The sequence below is a fragment of the Anguilla anguilla genome, chromosome 4 (assembly GCF_013347855.1).
Source record: "Anguilla anguilla isolate fAngAng1 chromosome 4, fAngAng1.pri, whole genome shotgun sequence".
NCBI lineage: Eukaryota > Metazoa > Chordata > Actinopteri > Anguilliformes > Anguillidae > Anguilla > Anguilla anguilla.
This window is the reverse complement of record NC_049204.1, coordinates 67,109,600-67,129,443: the sequence shown is the minus strand read 5'-3', so window position 1 is coordinate 67,129,443 and position 19,844 is coordinate 67,109,600. Positions and strand designations below refer to the sequence as shown.

The following is a 19,844-nucleotide window of genomic DNA, read 5'->3' as shown; positions in this document are numbered from 1 at the left end:
CTTTGCCCTCTACTGTTGCAAAAAAAAAAGAAAAAGCTTCCATCCACAGAGGTCATTTACGCTGCCAGTCCGAAGCACTGGAACACAAAGCGCTAATTAAGTCATGTCACATCTTCATTTCTCCTCCCCTCCGCCTCTCTCTCTCCGTCAGCGCCGCCGTAGAGGAAGTGACAGCCTTTAATCACGCTCCGGCTGCCAGGTGCGCGGGAGCCTCAGGTGGCCATAGGCGCGGGCGTAAAAAACCGTCAACGCGAGCATGGCACCCGCGATCCACCCGCCATAAGAGAGCTTTGTGTTTGTCTGTCTGTCCTTCCCTAAAAGCCTCATTCCCCCTGCTATCCTCGTCCTTCCCTAAAAGCCTCATTCCCCCTGCTATCCTCATCCTTCCCTAAAAGCCTCATTCCCCCTGCTATCCTCGTCCTTCCCTAAAAGCCTCATTCCCCCTGCTATCCTCATCCTTCCCTAAAGGCCTCATTCCCCCTGCTCTCCTCGTCCTTCCCTAAAAGCCTCATTCCCCCTGCTCTCCTCTTCCTTCCCTAAAAGCCACATTCCCCCCGCTCTCCTCGTCCTTCCCTAAAAGCCTCATTCCTTGTGCTCTCCCCGTCCTTCCCTAAAAGCCTAATTTCCCCTGCTCTCCCTATCCTTCCCTAAAAACCTCATGCCCCCTGCTCTCCCTGTCCTTCCCTGAAAGCCTCATGGCCCCTGCTCTCTCTCTGCCCTTCTCTAAAAGCCTCACTTCGGGGAGAAAAGGAACTCAGTGCCATAGTGCTTCTAGCACTTCTAAAACACACATTAACACCAGCTCATTCATATTTACACTGACCTCCTTATCTCTCTCTCCCTACTGCTTTTTTCAGCATATTTGGCTGCTTCCATCATTTATTTTTCTATATCTGCCCTCTCTCGCTCATTCACATCTTTACTTTTCTACTTCCGTTCACCTTTTCCCTTTTTCTTCTCTTTTCCCTTCTCCTCCTCCCCCCACCCCCCCTCTTCTTGTCGCTTATCTCCTCAGTGAGTGTTTGTGTGTCGTGGACTCGGTTGGCGTTTGAGCTCGGCCATCTGAAGCCGCAGAACAGGCCGTCTGCAGCGGAAATTTGCGGCAGCTGTTCGGATCGCAGATGAACTAGAACGTGGGAACTGCTTCGTACAAGGGGCTGGGCTGGGGTGTCCTTGAGTCCTCGCAGTTTAATGCATGCAAGTCTTAGAGAAACAGAGAGAGAGTGTGTGTGTGTGTGTCCCTATGCAGACCAAATCAGCGTGTGTGTGTGTGAGAGAGAAGAGAGAAAGTGTATGTTTGTGTGTGAGAGAGAGAAAGAGTGTGTGTGTGTGTATGAGTTTATGTATGTGTGTGTGTACATGTGTGTATGATTGTGTGTGTGTGTGTGTGTATGTGTGTATGTGTGTGTGTGCGCATGTATATGAGTGTGTATGTGTGTGTGTGTGTGTGTGTGTGTGTGCGCATGTATATGTGTGTGTGTGTGTGTGTTTGTACGTGTGTGTGCATTGTGGGGACATGGCAGAGGGCTGGAGGTGTGTGTGTGTGTATGTGTGTGTGCATTGTGGGGACATGGCAGAGGGCTGGAGGTGTGTGTGTGTGTATGTGTGTGCATTGTGGGGACATGGCAGAGGCCTTCAGTATTAAAGCCCTGCAGGCTGCTGTTGCATTTAGAATCCGGGACACTGAAGTGATTGTAATTCATTGAAATTAATTTTTGAAGCAATAACAACTTCCTTCTTCCTTCTCTCTCCCTCATCCCCCTCCTTTGTCCCCTTCATCCTTTCCCATTTCATGGCTCTCTCTCCTTCTCTCCATTCAGCTCAACTCAAAATGCTTTATTGGCCTGACATATCTCAGTCTCTCTCCTCCCTTCCTTTGCATATTGACACCAAACCTGGCCCCAAGCTTCATCGCATCTTACACATCACCCACATCACACGCTCAGCTTGCTAACCCTACTAAACACAGCCAATCAGAGACCACTCCACTAAACACAGCCAATCAGAGAGATTACTCTGCTAAACACAGCCAATCAGAGAGACTATTCTACTCATCATAGCTGAACAGTGAGACTGCTCCACTAAACACAGCCAATCAATGAGGCTACTCTACTAAACACAGCCAGTCAGAGAGAATACTCTTCTAAACACAGCCAATCAGAGAGGCTACTCCGCGGAACACAGACAATCAGAAAGACTTCTCCACTCTAAACACTAAACAAGATTTTTATCATCCTTATCGATACAGCAAATGGATATCAGACTAATATTATTATTCACTATTATTATCACCCTTAGCTGCTTGTCTCCCATGGTTGAGATCTGGAGAGAGAGAGGGCGAGAGAATAAAGGATGGGAGAGATAGAGGGGGAGAGATGGAGAAGGAGGGGGCGAGAGATGGTGTCGGAGATGGCTGAGATGGGGGGGAGGGGGGGGGGGCTGTTATCGCAGAGCTGGGAGACACGGCCGCAAATTGGAAATCTGTGTTTCAATCTCCCCACACGGAGCAGTGCGGCCGCTTCGCTGATAACGGGATGGGCTTTAAAATTATTAAAAATAGCCCAAGTGTGGGAGCTTTAAAGGCACGACCACCCCCCTAACCCACCCTCCCCCACTCCCCCCACTCACTCCCCCACTGCCCACTGCGTCCTGATCCACAACCAGAGAAACACATAACACTCTGCATCAAAGAAAGAGAGAGAGAGAGAGTTTCAAATCTTTATGCATCTTTTTATCCATCCATCCTTCTCCAATATCACTCTCCCTCTCGGGCTCTTTCCCTCTCCAGTTCTCATTTTTAGCTTTTCACAAGATCCTCTTTTTCTCTCCCTCCCTCCATCCCTCCCCCCCTCCACCCTCCCCCCCCCCCGCAGGCACATGTTTAAGTCTCTCCAGATCAGAATCAGGAAATGAGCTTGACAGAGAAAAGCCGCCACGTCCACTGGTGTCCTTGGCTGATAGAGACAGACAGGAGGACAGACAGACAGACATGTGTGTGCGTGAGTGTGTGTGTCCATGTAGCACACACATTAAAGGCAGCGGTGTAGTATATTGGTTTGCTAGTTGGCTTGTAAATGAGGTTGCAGGTTTGATTCCCACCTGGGGTGCTGCCAATGTACCCCTGAGAAAGCTACTTAACCTGAATTGCTTCAGTAAATATCCAGCTGTTTAAATAGATTGCATGTGCTTTGTTAAATGTCTGCTAAATTCCATAATATAGTGGGGGTGTTTGTGAGAGTGTGTGTATATGCATGTGTGTGTGTGTATGTGCGTGTGTGCAAGCATGTGTGTGCGTGTGTGCATGAGTGTATGCGTGAGTGTGTGCATGTGTGCGCGTGTGTGTGCATGTGTGCGTGTGTGCGTGAGTGTATGCGTGAGTGTGCGTGTGCTTCTCTAGTGATGGTAGTGTAATAATAATAGTTTCATTAATTATGCTGGTCCCGGGAACCCTTCACTGACATGCCTGATTAACATCCTGCGCTGTACGTGCCGATTCATCCGAGTGGAGAAAATGAGCCACAGGCCTTCCTGCACACCTGCTGCCTCTCCTCCAGAGACACGCAACGCACATGCACCATTCAATTAACGGCTCAAACAAGGGCGTAGGTCTCACTATGGGTCAATTAAACAAGGGCGTAGGTCTCATTAGTGCTCAACCAAACAAGGGTGTAGGTCTCACTAGTGCTCAATCAAACAAGGGCGTAGGTCTCACTGTGTCAATCAAACAAGGGCGTAGGTCTCACTATGGGTCAATTAAACAAGGGTGTAGGTCTCACTAGTGCTCAATCAAACAAGGGCATCGGTCTCAGTGCTCCATCAAACAAGGGCATAGGTCTCACTATGGGTCAATTAAACAAGGGCGTACGTCTCATTAGTGCTCAATCAAACAAGGGTGTAGGTCTCATTAGTCCACCATTAAACAAGGGCGTAGGTCTCACTATGGGTCAATTAAACGAGGGCGTAGCTCTCACTATGGGTCAATTAAACAAGGGCATAGGTCTCACTATGGGTCAATTAAACAAGGGCGTACGTCTCATTAGTGCTCAATCACACAAGGGTGTAGGTCTCATTAGTCCACCATTAAACAAGGGCGTAGGTCTCACTATGGGTCAATTAAACAAGGGCGTACGTCTCATTAGTGCTCAATCACACAAGGGTGTAGGTCTCATTAGTCCACCATTAAACAAGGGCGTAGGTCTCACTATGGGTCAATCAAACAAGGGCGTAGGTCTCACTATGGGCCAATCAAACAAGGGCGTAGGTCTCACTATGGGTCAATTAAACAAGGGCGTAGGTCTCACTATGGGCCAATCAAACAAGAGCGCAGGTCTCACTATGGGTCAATTAAACAAGGGCGTACGTCTCATTAGTGCTCAATCAAACAAGGTTTCTGGGACTGTATGGCCTAGCACACCATTAGCATAGCATGAGCATAAAGTAATACCTACAGCATGGGGCAACATTGTGTAGCATGTCCATAAGGCAGGCAACTGTATAGCATGGTGTAGCATGAGCGTAATAGTTTGATTTATAGCATAACATAGCATTATGGCATAAAGAGAGAAGGATACAGTGTGGTTCTGGCAGACTGCAGATTGGCTAATTTATTTTCACAACATGGGTTACATTATTATTATGGGTTACTTTATTACGTAACACTATTACAATGACAGAAAATTGAATGGATCTATTTTAAAACTGTGAGATTCACTCTAAATGATTCTTTTTCAAGCTGAAACTGAGAAGTTAATTAGACCCACAGCTGTGAGTCTCCGTGGCGTTCGACTGCCGGTGAATGTGGCCTTTTCATCATGAAGAGCAATTACCCACAACCCCACACACGCCTGGGACGGGGAGCACAGCTGAAATTTTATTTTGAGCTTTGCAAGTTTGCAAGCGGGGGGCTGTCAGGACAAAATTCTAGAAAAAAAACCAAAAACAAAATAAAGCCAACTTTAACAATTACATCTGAGGAAGTGTGATTAAGAGAGAAAGAGAAAGTGAGTGAGAGAGAGAGAGAGAGAGAAAGTGAGTGAGAGAGAGAGACAGTGAGAGTGAGTGAGAGAGAAAGTCTAAATGTTTCTCGCAAGCTCACGCAGAGCTCAGTCTACGGAATGAGCAGTGAAGTGGATCGGACCCCAGACCCCGGTGCCGTCCTTTTCCCCAGACAACCACCATGAGGCCTGTGTCAGGAGCCTCTCCAGCAATATGCCCCATCCAACGCCCTGGCTGGCCAGGGCCAAACCCTCCTGGGGCCATATTCACACTGCACTGTGGGGGGCCACACTCAATCCGGACTTCGTGGTTTGAGCAGTCAGTTCTTTGGACGGCTTCAGCAAAGTTTCCTGTTTTATAAATAAGATAAGCTGCGTGGGCGTGCGTCTCCAGGACTGTCGCTGTTTCACGTCATGTTCATTTTTCTTCAGTTCAAATTATATTACTGCCATTCCTCTGCTGTAGAGATCCCATGGCAGCCATCACAAACCCTGCAGAGAATTCAGCCTGGTCCAGCTCTACAGTGGGAAAGGGCTACAATAAGCCAGTCTGGTCCCAGCTCTACAGTGGGAAAGGGGTATAATGAGCCAGCCTGGTTCAGCTCTACAGTGGGACAGGGGTATAATAAGCCAGTCTGGTTCCAGCTCTACAGTGGGAAAGGGCTATAATAAGCCAGTCTGGTTCAGCTCTACAGTGGGAAAGGGCTATAATGAGCCAGCCTGGTTCCAGCTCTACAGTGGGAAAGGGCTATAATAAGCCAGTCTGGTTCCAGCTCTACAGTGGGAAAGGGCTATAATAAGCCAGTCTGGTTCCAGCTCTACAGTGGGAAAGGGCTATAATAAGCCAGTCTGGTTCCAGATCTACAGTGGATAAGGCAGGATCAAATCCATCCATTATCTTACCCCTGGTCAAGGTCACAGGGGGCTGGAGCCTATCCCAGCATGCACTGGGCAAGAGACAGGAATACACCCCTGGACAGGTCACCAATCCATCGTGAGGCACACACACACCATTCACTCACAAACTCAAACGTACAGGCAAGTTACAGCCTCCAAGTAGCCTAACCTGCACGAGGGAACCAAAGTACCCACAGGAAACCTGCGCAGACACGGGGAGAACACGGGGAGAACACGGGGAGAACACGGGGAGAACACGGGGAGAACACGGGGAGAACACGGGGAGAACATGGAGAGAACACGGGGAGAACACGGGGAGAACATGGAGAGAACACGGGGAGAACACGGGGAGAACACGGGGAGAACACGGAGAGAACACGGGGAGAACACGGAGAGAACACGGGGAGAACACGGAGAGAACACGGAGAGAACACGGAGAGAACACAGGGAGAACACAGGGAGAACTCGGAGAGACCATGGGGAGAACATGGGGAGAACACGCAGTGGCAGGGACTGGAACCCAGGTCCATCTCACTGTGAGGTGTCGGGCAGCGTTAACGCGCAGATAAAAACAGACTCAGCGGAACCCTGCTTCCTGATTGGACGTGAAGCACGGAGGGGCAGGGCGCAGGACTTGCACAGACGGCCGGATGGCGGCCCCTCGCTCCCCCCCCCAACGTATGTTCGTGTGTGCGTGTGTGTACGCATGTGTGCGCGCGCGCGCGAGTGAGTGTGTGTGTGTGACCAGAGTGGAAACACTCGGCTGGCTGCATGCTCTTTGTTGAAATAAAGCCACTCTCTGTTCTCCTGTAGGTCTTCTCACTCAAACACATCTCCTGGGTCTGCCACACCAACACTACAAAAACATTTTGGAGATTTTTTTTTTTTTTTTTTTTTTTTGGAGAGAGTGGAGGAGGGGGCAGTGTTGAAGAGGCCAGAAAAACAGAACTGTGATTTGGGCATTTGTGGCGAGATGAGAATTTTTGTAATTTGAATATTTATGCGGTGAAGTTGAATAAAATCACATAAAAGCAAAGCACATGGTGATGATACATTAGCAGATAGCATCCATTAATTACAAACATTAATAATCATTCTGGCATGAAAGTGTGAATCACATCCGCTGCCAAGCTTTCTGACTGGAGATTTACCACCATGCTGTGAATGTACGCCTGCATGTGGAGAGACACCACCACACACACACACACACACAGATATACACACTACCACACACACACACAGATATACACACTACCACACACACACACACACACAGATATACACACTACCACACACACACACAGATATACACACTACCACACACACACACACACACACGCACACACAGATATACACAAGCCTACCCACACACACACACACACACACACACACATACTTCTCTCTACACCCGTTGTTCTCAGGCATGTTATTAGGAGCTGGTAGAGATTTATAAATGTTCTGCATCATGTTACAGTAAATCTGCCAGCAGGACTTCATGCAAATGAGGCATCTGACAGGGTTAGGGTTAGGGAGGTGTGTGTGTGTGTGGGGGGGGGATGTTAGGGTTAGGGTTAGGCATCTGACAGGTGTACATTTGAGCAGGGTCTGTTAGGGAGGTGTGGGGGGGGGGGGTTTAGGGTTAGGTGTCTGACAGGTGTACATTTGAGCAGGGTCTGTTAGGGAGGTGTGTGTGGGGGGGGTTAGGGTCCCCAGGCGTTTAAATACAGAACCAGCCAATGGCCTTGGAGCAGAGAAGAGGATGATGGGATTGGGGCTCTGTGATGCAGGGCTGCTGTGATCCACACCCATCCGGGGGCTGGGGGCATCGGCGGGGTATATAATTAGACCCTGCACCTGCTCCTGCTCCAGCTCCAGGTCTCTGTAGCTGTCCTTTACATAACTCACTGCACAAGCAGGGCCCCACTGTGTGTGCGGAAAAAGAGACTCATCACTCTGCACTCAGGTGTGTGTGTGTGTGTGTGTGTGTGTAAGGTGTGAAAGTTGGGGAGGAGGGGGGCTTCTCTAAAAACCCTCCCCCCTGGCTTCCAAAACACGTTGCATTTTACCCTTTAAGGTGTGACATCACAAATACAGGATTAGAATGTTCTTACCTGAACATTCTGATGCTGATGCAACAATTGCTACTTGCCATCTAAAGCAATGCAGTTCTAGAACACTGACTTTGAATTTTGAAATAAAAAAAATAAAAAAAACATTTTTAAAAAACCCTACTCTTCAAAGGGTTTAAATCCATCATGTGGTGCTGGACCATTCTCCCTGGGCCTGGCTGCATCACACACACACACGGCAAAAAGGCAAAAACTCAAGAGATTCCTATTTTGCCCTTGCGTGCCCTTGCTTACTGATGCCAAACAGAAACTTCAGGTTTTGTGAACTGTGTTCATGCTTACGCATGGAGCGTCTTCACGTTCACCGATGCTAATGGACTTGCTACACGCTTGCTTGTACGGATGAAAAAGAACAGAAAAGACTTGCACACTCACTAGCTGCTCCAAAAAAAAAAAAAAAAAAAGTATTTATTTTAACATGAACGGTTAACACTTCTACCACATCTGTCTTTAACAAAAAAAAAAAAAAATGCTGCTGTTTGTTTTTGGTGCATCCAGCAAGTGTGCAAGTCATTTCTGTTCTGATCCCAACATGTTCCTTTAATCCAGCGCCTTGCACGAGATTTTTTTTGCTGTGTGTTTGTCTTCTCTATTTCAGCGCCAATGTAGATGGACGACAGGCAGCTCCGTGCACAGTGGAGCCAGGGACCGTGGTCACCCAGCACAGTCAATTAGGTGGGAGGGAGGGGGGTGTCATAATTTCTTCCTATTTTGGGCTGAACACCCTGCTGGCGATGGGGACGGGGGGGACGGGGGGCTGTTTTCGCTTTAAATAACGTCTGCTGGCTGATTAGGCTGCATTATCTCTGATTTATCCTCTGATTAGTCAGCTCTGCTACGCGCTCATGACCTCCTACACTCTCAGAATACGCAGTTTTCCGGAAAGTTCCCCATTGCTTGTGCTAGCCGCACAGCGGGAGTCCAGTTTACCCAGAATGCCAACCTGGCTTATATCTCCGGTGAGTCACAACATTGGCATGACAGTTTCACCCGGCCTTGGGGGAGCCGCAGACAACACACTATCAGTAATAGGACAGCCAGCAGGAGCTCATAACACACAGAGTGTGTAACCACACTCCTAACACAGTGTGAACACTTTCCTAACACACTGAGAGTGTTAACACATTCCAAACACACAGTGTGAACACTTTCCTAACACACTGAGTGTGTAAACACATTCCTAACACACTGAGTGAACACATTCCTAACACACTGAGTGTGTAAACACATTCCTAACACACTGAGTGAACACATTTCTAACACACAGAGTGTAAACACATCGCCCCCCCAATAATGAATGAAGGTTGATAATGAACAAATACTGGGTGATCATGAATGAATGAACGCTAAACTACAGACCCGCTCAGAGACAGACCAGCTCAGGCACAGACTCACTGAGAGACAGACCTGCTAAACTACAGACCCGCTCAGAGACAGACCAGCTCAGGCACAGACTCACTGAGAGACAGACCTGCTAAACTACAGACCCACTCAGAGACAGACCAGCTCAGGCACAGACCCAGAGAGGCAGACCCGCTAAACTACAGACCCGCTCAGACACAGACCCGCTAAACTACAGACCCGCTCAGACACAGACCCGCTCAGACACAGACCCAGAGAGGCAGACCCGCTCAGAGACAGACCAGCTCAGGCACAGACCCAGAGAGGCAGACCCGCTCAGAGACAGACCAGCTCAGAGACAGACCCAGAGAGACAGACCCGCTAAACTACAGACCCGCTCAGACACAGACCCGCTAAACTACAGACACTGTGGCTGAAAGTGTTGTCTCTCATTCTGAACAGAAAAACCTTCATAAGCTAAAATAAGAGCTGCCACGGACCTGTGAGAACAGCACTAACTAACACATTTAAACTCTCCCAGTCGCTCTTCTCCTCCCTCTCCATCTCTTTCTCTCTCTCCTCTGTTCTCTCTCTTTCTCTGTGTTTCAATGAATTGCACCATCTAGTAATAACATTGCCACCACCTTCTCCCTGAACATGTTTGCATGCTTAAGTCACTATCTTAGTTAATGCATCTTTCTATTTAAAGACACCTATCTCTCAGTGGCAGACAGACGCACATGAATGCACGCATGCATTCGCACAGGCACGCACACAAACACGCACACACAAAGCCATATACTACATAAATATTCTCTCTCTCTCCCTCTCACACTAAACAGGCACACAGGGCATGCAGTGTGTGTATTAACATACCGGAGAAATGTTGCTAACGGCCGCGAGCGCGACCCTGTCATGTCAATTCACGTTCACATTGTCAAACCGGCGCACACTTGTTTTTCAAAGGCTTTACTAACTGCCGTAACAATAAAGGTCCGGCAAGCGCTGCGTTTTCAAGCGGTAACGAGTTTGTAGCCTTCATTAAACAATCGCCTGTCCCTGCGAGGCCCGTCTCCGGCTGCAGGTGACGGATTTGCATTCCCCCACAGAGACTGCATCTCCGCGGACCTACACCGCGTGGCAGACAGAAGCGCGGGCATCATCTGTCTAAGCCTCGCGCTCAGTTCAATCAACTGGAATATATTGTGTCCCGTTCTCTCGAAATGGTTTATTGTTCAATAACTCTCTCTTACGCACGCACGCACGCACGCACATACACCGTGATTTCAGTTTATTTCGAATCGGAAAACGACACGTCCAAATAAAACATGCTGACACTTAAGACAAACCCAATCAAAAAGGAAAGGTTCGTAATTCACAATATAACTGTCTAACAGTACAACGTCTGTGCGTTCAGATGTGCACACGTATGGTCTATATTGCACAAAATAACACATTTATCTAGAACTTGAAAATTAAATTAAGATGAATCGCGTGGATACTCTTCCACAACTGACAGAACACAGTACTTGTACAGTAATATGTACGGTATTTATACATAAGCCTGTATAAATACATTCACGCTCGAGCGGGCTACACAAACACAGCGTGCAGCTTCAGTTAAGCTGTAAACATCGTGATCACAAGCTCCTTCTGATAAATAACACGTACGCGTGTGTTGACTGCAAGCACAAACTCAGTAACACGGGTATATATATATATATATATATATATATATATATATATATATATATATATATATATAACTAATTTCCCTCGTTTAAAAATCTCCACTGACATCCTGCCCACTTCGCGATTTTTGTATTTATTTTTGGAATTTCTGAATTTTTTAAATAACTGAATCTTACCCGTTGTAGACTGTCCGGCTTTCGGATCGGTCGAGTTTCTCTGTGACTTTCACGACGCGAGACAGAATGCGAGGCTCGAGAAGACGATATGCTCCTCTCACGCGCTCGCTCCCTCCTCTTTCGACAGCTCCTCTCCCTCCGCTAATAAACGACTGTCTTAAAATCTCTCATCACGTACATTCATTCTCTCTGTCTCGCCCTCCCTCTCTCTGTCACCCTCTCTGCTGTTCTTTCATTAAACAGATTGTGACAACAACAATAAGAGAAGATTACGTTACTTTTCTTAATCGCATTCTACAATGATAACGACAACAATTGTAATTGTTATAATTACGAATATTATTAAGTATTTGCCACTGTTGTTGTTATTATTGAAATCGAACTTTTACTCACTCTACAAAACCTATGCAGCTGAAATATTTACAATCACACCCAGTTTTCATGGAGCTAGTAACTTAAATCACTATAAGAATGTATGGGGAAGACGCAAAAGCTGCTTACCAGGCTAAGAACGGTAAAGCAGAAGAACATTATACCCATAATATCTGAACTCCTCCCACCCCCGCCTCACCCACAAATAACTAGTTGTGACAAAAAAGATTATTCGCAGTGTGTTCCTGCAATGCACTGTGTGTGCGTGCATGAGTGCGTGCATGGGTGTGTGTCTGTGTGCGTGTGTGAATGCGCATGTGTGTATCCCTCACTGTCACATATATAAAAATCCCTCCAAACTGAGTCCTAGCTGTTTTGTAAATCACATGAGCCCTCGCATGTCTGTAAGACAGACGTACGTTACATTTAATTACAGTGCAGCTCCATTCAGTGTGCGGTTGACACACTGGCAGACGCAAACACAGGAGACTGTCTGTACCCCACCGCAGGGCGGAACCCCACCCTCACCTGCACTGTGTCCATGACTGCACTCAGGTGTGTGTGTGTGTGTGTGCGTGCACAGTGTATGTGTGTGTAAATGTGTGTGTGTGTGTGTGTGTGTGTGCGCGCACAGTGTGTATGTGTGTGCAAATGTGCATGTGTGAAGTGTGTGTAAATGTGTGTGCGCACAGCGTGTGTGTGTAAATGTGTGTGTGCGAAGTGTGTGCATGTGTGTGCGCGTGCGTGCAGTGTGTATGTGTGTGTGCAGATCTGTCCCCTATCTCCTGTCTGTCTCTACCTCAGGTTCTTATTTATACCCCCTCTCTCTCTCCCTCTCCCCCCCCTCTCTCTCCCTTGCAGGTGGCAAATGACAGCACTGAGAGATGGGGGGAAAGGGGGGGCCCTGACGGAGGGAGGGAGGGAGGGAGGGAAATGCTGATGGTGAGGAAGGGAAAGGAAGAAAGGAAAAACGAGGACAGAAAGTAAAAAAAGCATTCTTTCTCTTTCTGTTTCTCTCTCCACCTACACCTGCGCTGAGAGGGGAATTGTGGGTAAAGTCTGCAGTGACGAGTGGGAGGCACAGCCTTCAGGCTCTGCCCAGCACCCCACAGGCAGGGCGGGGCCCAAACAGGGCGGGGCATGTAACATCTAAGATACTGGGAATATCCACACACACACAAGCCACATACATGCACGCACACACACATACGCTCACAAAATAGGCACACAAATAGATGCACATACACAGACACACACACACGCAAACCCATATACACACACACACACACACACACACTCTATATCAAAGTGGGGTTTGTTAAGAGGAACACCTGTACACTCACATTAAGCCTTGGGCTCCATAGAGAGACCCAGCGAATCAGAAATTATTTGCTCAAAGGCTTTCACACCATCCGCATATCAACAATAATAATGAGCTTATTTTTTATGTAAGCCACTTTCATCAAGCACCCCACCATGACCTGGAACTCAGACAACTCAAAATGCGTCACCTACCTGCATGGGCCAGGGCAGCAGTGTGGAGCAGCAGTGTAGAGCAGTGATCGGAGCAGCAGTGTAGAGCAGTGATCGGAGCAGCAGTGTAGAGCAGTGGTCAGAGCAGCAGTGTGGAGCAGTGATCGGAGCAGCAGTGTGGAGCAGTGATCGGGGCAGCAGTGTGGAGCAGTGATTGGGGCAGCAGTGTGGAGCAGCGATCGGAGCAGCAGTGTGGAGCAGCGATCGGAGCAGCAGTGTGGAGCAGCGATCGGAGCAGCAGTGTGGAGCATATGTGCGTGTGTGCATGCATGCGTATGTGTATGTGTGTGTGCGTGCATGCATGCATGCATATGTGTATGTGTGTGTGTGTGTGTGTGCGTGCATGTGTGCGTATGTGTATATGTGCGTGTGCGTGCGTGCGTATGTATATGTATGTGAATCACGGAGAGTCATGTGATGCAATGTGCAGCAGAGTGATCACAGAGCTGATCAGCTGCAGAGGAGAGGCTCTGATTTTAATTAGCCAATTAGAGTGGGGGAGGGCTGTGCTGCCAGGCTGCTGGAGCTCAGTTGGTTTAGTGGCGCTCCAGCGACTCGTGACAGCGCAGGCTGTGGACCTGGCACTGAGCACGCTCAGACGTCCCCGCGAAGCTAAACCACAGAGTCCTGGTAACACACAGAGACCCTGGGTCTGTGGGCTAACTGACAGAGCTGTCTGTGGTCCTGGAAACACACAGAGACCCTGGGTCTGTGGGCGAACTGACAGAGCTGCCCGTGGTCCTGGAAACACACGGAGACCCTGGGTCTGTGGGCTAACTGACAGAGCTGTCCGTGGTCCTGAAAACACACAGAGACCCTTGGGTCTGTGGGCTAACTGACAGAGCTGTCTGTGGTCCTGGAAACACACGGAGACCCTGGGTCTGTGGGCTAACTGACAGAGCTGTCAGTGGTCCTGAAAACACACAGAGACCCTGGGTCTGTGGGCTAACTGACAGAGCTGTCTGTGGTCCTGGAAACACACAGAGACCCTGGGTCTGTGGGCGAACTGACAGAGCTGCCCGTGGTCCTGGAAACACACAGAGACCCTGGGTCTGTGGGCTAACTGACAGAGCTGTCAGTGGTCCTGAAAACACACAGAGACCCTGGGTCTGTGGGCTAACTGACAGAGCTGTCTGTGGTCCTGGAAACACACAGAGACCCTGGGTCTGTGGGCTAACTGACAGAGCTGTCTGTGGTCCTGGAAACACACTGAGGCCCTGGGTCTGTGGGCTAACTGACAGATCTGTCTGTGGTCCTGGTCCTGTGGTCCTGTGGACTAAGATATACTAATGTAATCTGAAATACATATTGTTTCACTCAATCCCATGCAAGTCAATAGTCATACATGTAGTCACAAAAATCAAGCTGGCAACTACAAAGGGCCTTTCACTCAGCTCAAACTGATCTCAGATCAGCCACTTGTTGCCTCACTTCTCACTCCCACTCACTGCTTTTAAATTTCAATCTCTCTTTTCACCTTGTCTTCAGCAATCTCCCTCTCCATCGTTCGCTGTCCTCCTTTACACCTTCTCTCCCCCTCCCCCTCCCCCCTCTTAGCCTCGACACTTGTTAGCAAGCTTGGTTCAACCATGTTGTTTTATGAGTCTTTGTGTGCATATGTGTGTGTGTGTGTGTGTGTGTGTGCATGTGTGTGTGCGCGTCTGCATGTATGTGTGCATATGTGTGTCTGTTCACCTACACAAGCATGTCTGCACACCTGCACGCACATATCCACACACACGCACACACTTGCACTTCCTCACCTACACAAACATGCCTGCACACCCGCACACACAGTCTTCTTTCTACCCCTCTCCAATATTTCCTCCTTTTTCTCTTTCCATCTCACACTCTTCCCCACCAGATGGCTGACCCATCTGCTCCCTCTCTTTTCAATCGCTCTCTACCTCTTTCCCCCACTCTTTCTATCTTCTCTCACTCCTTCTCTCCTCTGTTGCCCCCCTCCTCCTCTCCCCTATCTCTCTCTACCCCTCACTCTCTCCTTCTATCCCGCTTCCTCTTGTTCTCTCTGCATCTCTCCTCCCTTTTCCCTCTTTCTCTTCCCCTCCTTTTCTCTGTCTCTCTTTTCCTCCCTCTGTATTTTTCTTCAGCTCTTGTCGGTAGTGCAAATCCTTCCGTGTTTATCCTAATGCATCTGACAAACAGATCTGATCGACTCCCTCTGAGTTCCAGCATTAAGTCCCTGTCAGAACTGTCAATTCAGAATAAAGCGCAATGCCCCGCCCCCTGACACACACACACACACACGCATGCACAAGCACACGCACGCACACACGCACATACATGGATGTACACACACACACAAATGCGGGCAAACACATGGACAGACGCATATGCACACACACACAGATGCACACACACACTCTCGGACACACAGATGCATGCGCACACTCACACACACACACACACACAGATGCACACACACTCTCAGGCACACAGACACATGCACACACACTCTCAGGCACACACACACACACACACACACACACTGTACTCTGAGCTGACTGCAGAACTAACACCCACTCTCGGAGGACTGGAGTGGAAGGTTGTGTATTATCCTCTTTGATAACTTTGCTAATGTGCCATAACAGGCAGCAGAGGTTATTGCATCGGTCTACCCACTGCTGTTCTCTCTCTGTCTCCCACTGTCTCCATCCATCTCTCTCTCTCACCTCCTCTCTCCATCAGAACAACTGACTACTGTCTCTCTCTCTCTCTCTATCTCTCTCTCTCTCACACACACACACACACACACATTCGGTCTCTCTCTCTCACACACACAGTCCACATGCACACACACTACACACACACTGCACAGGCACACACACACCTATAGACAGAGAGACAGACTTGGATCACAGAAACTGGACAGGTAAAGGCAAACACAGAGACTGAAAATAGACCAAGGTGGAGGTACAGGTGGAGGCAGAGGTGTGGCATGTCCACCTGTGTCCTACTGGAGGCTGTGCATGCCCTTACACCCACCTGACTTCCCCCTTAATTACTATACATAACCAACTACACCTGACTCCACCCTTAATTACAATACAGAACCACCTACACCTGACTTCCCCCTTAATTACAATACATAACCACCTACACCTGACTCCACCCTGAATTACAATACATAACCACCTACACCTGACTCCACCCTGAATTACAATACAGAACCACCTACACCTGACTCCACCCTGAATTACAATATATAACCACCTACACCTGACTCCACCCTGAATTACAATACATAACCACCTACACCTGACTCCACCCTTAATTACTATACATAACCACCTACACCTGACTCCACCCTGAATTACAATACATAACCACCTACACCTGACTCCACCCTGAATTACAATACATAACCACCTACACCTGACTCCACCCTGAATTACAATACAGAACCACCTACACCTGACTTCCCCCTTAATTACAATACATAACCACCTACACCTGACTCCACCCTGAATTACAATACATAACCACCTACACCTGACTCCACCCTGAATTACAATACAGAACCACCTACACCTGACTCCACCCTGAATTACAATACATAACCACCTACACCTGACTCCACCCTGAATTACAATACATAACCACCTACACCTGACTCCACCCTTAATTACAATACATAACCACCTACACCTGACTCCACCCTTAATTACAATACAGAACCACCTACACCTGACTCCACCCTTAATTACAATACATAACCACCTACACCTGTTTTCCTTTATTACAGTGCGTGAGAAGCTACGCCTGTCTGCCCGGTGTATTGTGGTGCTCCATACTGTGGCTGCAGGGACCCAGGTGTTCAATGGGCTTGGTTAGCAGGGGAATACTCAGATAAAAACACCATTTTTTGGATGAAAGGATAATTCAGACACTTAAGGAGCATGAGAGACCTCAGGTGGAAATAAATGAGAAAATAAAAGTGAGTGCGTGGGGGTGGGGGTTGGGGGTGGGGGGTGGGTGCAGAACCTGCGGGGGGGTGAGAGTTTGTGTGTGTGTGTGTGAGAGAGAGTGTGAGCGTGTGTATGTGTGTGTGTGTGTGTGTGTGCGCATGTGTGTGAGTGTGTGTGTGCCTGAGTGTGTGAGTGTCTGAGGTGTGTGTGTGCATGTGTGTGAGTGTCAGAGGTATGTGCATGTGTGTCTGAGTGTGTGAGTGTGTGTCTGAGATAGAGAGGGGAGAGAGGAAGGGAAAGAGGGAGAGAAAAGAGGGGGAGAGAAAGAGGGCTGCAAGTCACTTCAGGTCAGACAGGATTAGTCATAATCATCATAATGAGGAACCATCTCCAAAGAGAGTGATGAAGCCAAGGCATGAGAGAGAGAGAGAGAAAGAGAGAGGGAGAAGGGGGAAGAGAGGAGAAGAGAAAGAGGGAGATGTAGAGAACAGAAGTGTGAGTGGGGTAGAGAGAAGGAATTGGTGGACAAGAAGCACAATAAAAAAAGAATCAAGTATCAGTACAGTGTGATATGGACAGAGAGCTTAACCACATCACACCAGAGAGAGAGGGAGAGGAGTGAGAGGGAAGGAAAAGGGAGAGAGGGAGAGCTAGCAGGTGGAAGTTTAAAAGTACAGATTGAGGGTGAGAAGCAGAGGAAGACAGAAGAGAGGGAGGTGGAGGTACAGGAGGAGAGGCAGTAGCCTGTGTGCTCGGTTGGGGGTGAAGGTTGGATGGATGTGCAGTCTGTGCTCCTGCTGTGCTCAACGGGAGCCTGAGACAGAGCTCAGCTTCATTAGAAATGCAGAAAATATCACAGCTGCCTTCAAGAGTCCTGCAAACCTCCTCTCATTTAATCATTTTATTATACATCATGTACCCATTTAAATAAAAAATTTTAACTCATTTATTTTCTCACAACCAGTCGTATGCCATTCAGAGAGATAAGCCTAATATACACTCTAAGCAGACAACCTGGTTCTGAACCAGGCCAGAGCAGACCCCAGCTCCAGTGGAGCAGTACTGTCAGAAATGGGCCCTGGCAGTAAATACGGAAATATAATCTTCCAAAGCAAATGACAGATGTCAAGACAAAAACACTTACAGTACAGCTGGTTCTCGGTGTAGCAAGGATGGCCAGTTTGGTTCCTGCAAGTATAAATGCATCTGTTACTACCAATAAGATCTGGCTGAACCGCAACTGGCTCCAGTATACCAGGCTCAATTACATCTGGCACAGTTAGACAGCTATCTGTACACAGCAAAGTGTGACTGAGTGAGTAAGTGCTTGACTGAGTGAATGAGTGAGTGGATGGAGTGAGTAAGTGCTTGACTGAGTGAATGAGTGAGAGTGAATGTTTAAGTGATTGAGAGTGTGTGAGACAGTGAATGTGTGAGTGAGTGAGTGAGTATGTGAGTGTGTGAGTGAGTGAGTGAGTATGTGAGTGTATGAGTGAGTGAGTATGTGAGTGTGTGAGTGAGTGAGTATGTGTGTGAGTGAGTGAGTGAGTGAGTGTGTGAGTGAGTGAGTATGTGAGTGAGTGAGTGAGTGAGTGAGTGAGTGTATGAGTGAGTGAGTATGTGAGTGTGTGAGTGAGTGAGTATGTGAGTGAGTGAGTATGTGAGTGTGTGAGTATGTGTGTGAGTGAGTGAGTGAGTGTGTGAGTGAGTGAGTATGCGTGTGAGTGAGTGAGTGAGTGAGTGAGTATGTGAGTATGTGAGTGCGTGTGTGTGAGAATGAGTGAGTGAAGTACAGAAAAAGCTGACTGAGCAGAAAGAGGAGCTGTAGAGATACTGACCTGGCGCTGGAGTCGCGGGCCCCTCTGACTGCACAGGAATCAGCCCCGTCCCGTCCTGAGCCCCGTCCCACCCTGACCCCCATCCTGTCCTGACCCCCGTCCCACCCTGACCCCCATCCCACCCTGACCCCCCGTCCCACCCTGAGCCCCGTCCTGTCCTGACCCCGTCCTGTCCTGAGCCCCGTCCCACCCTGACCCCCCATCCCACCCTGACCCCCATCCCACCTGACCCCCATCCCACCCTGACCCCCCATCCCACCCTGAGCCCCGTCCTGTCCTGACCCCCCGTCCCACCCTGACCCCCATCCCACCTGACCCCCATCCCACCCTGACCCCCCATCCCACCCTGAGCCTCGTCCTGTCCTGACCCCCATCCCACCCTGACCCCCCATCCCACCCTGAGCCTCGTCCTGTCCTGACCCCCGTCCCACCCTGAGCCCCGTCCTGTCCTGACCCCCGTCCCACCCTGACCCCCATCCCACCCTGACCCCCCATCCCACCCTGAGCCTCGTCCTGTCCTGACCCCCGTCCCACCCTGACCCCCATCCCACCCTGACCCCCCATCCCACCCTGAGCCTCGTCCTGTCCTGACCCCCGTCCCACCCTGACCCCCATCCCGTCCTGACCCCCGTCCCACCCTGAGCCCCGTCCTGTTCTCACCCCTGGGAAGCCGAGGAGGACCCTGCAGCCCCCCACCCCGCTGAGCTGGGGGTCAGAGGGAAAGTAAAGTGGGCTCTTACATTGGGCTTAAAATGAGCAACAGAAATACTGCACTGAGACAAAATACATACATAAATAAATAAATAATAAATAGTCTTGTGAGTCCCTGTTGGAGATGGAAAAGGTCCCTAATCACCAGTCTGAAGTGTGGCATTTTCAAGCCCAGGGGAACATGCGGATTGTTTGAGATCTAAATGCCCAGACAGGTTCCCATTACCCACAG

The 19,844-nt window shown here is 49.0% G+C and overlaps 3 protein-coding genes across 3 annotated transcripts in view; 1 reads left to right on the top strand and 2 right to left on the bottom strand.

The window, feature by feature from the left end:
- LOC118225135 (cadherin-24-like) overlaps nucleotides 1-11,721 on the bottom strand; it is a 51,344-nt gene extending 39,623 nt beyond the window's left edge. The window contains exon 1 of the mRNA XM_035413186.1: nucleotides 11,230-11,721. The gene's annotated coding sequence lies outside the window, so the exon portion shown is untranslated. The remainder of the gene's footprint in view (nucleotides 1-11,229) is intronic.
- Nucleotides 1-19,844, bottom strand: part of LOC118225953 (tripartite motif-containing protein 16-like) — a 972,804-nt gene that overhangs the window by 97,882 nt on the left and 855,078 nt on the right. The window lies entirely within an intron of this gene.
- Nucleotides 1-19,844, top strand: part of LOC118225964 (tripartite motif-containing protein 16-like) — an 890,716-nt gene that overhangs the window by 468,782 nt on the left and 402,090 nt on the right. The window lies entirely within an intron of this gene.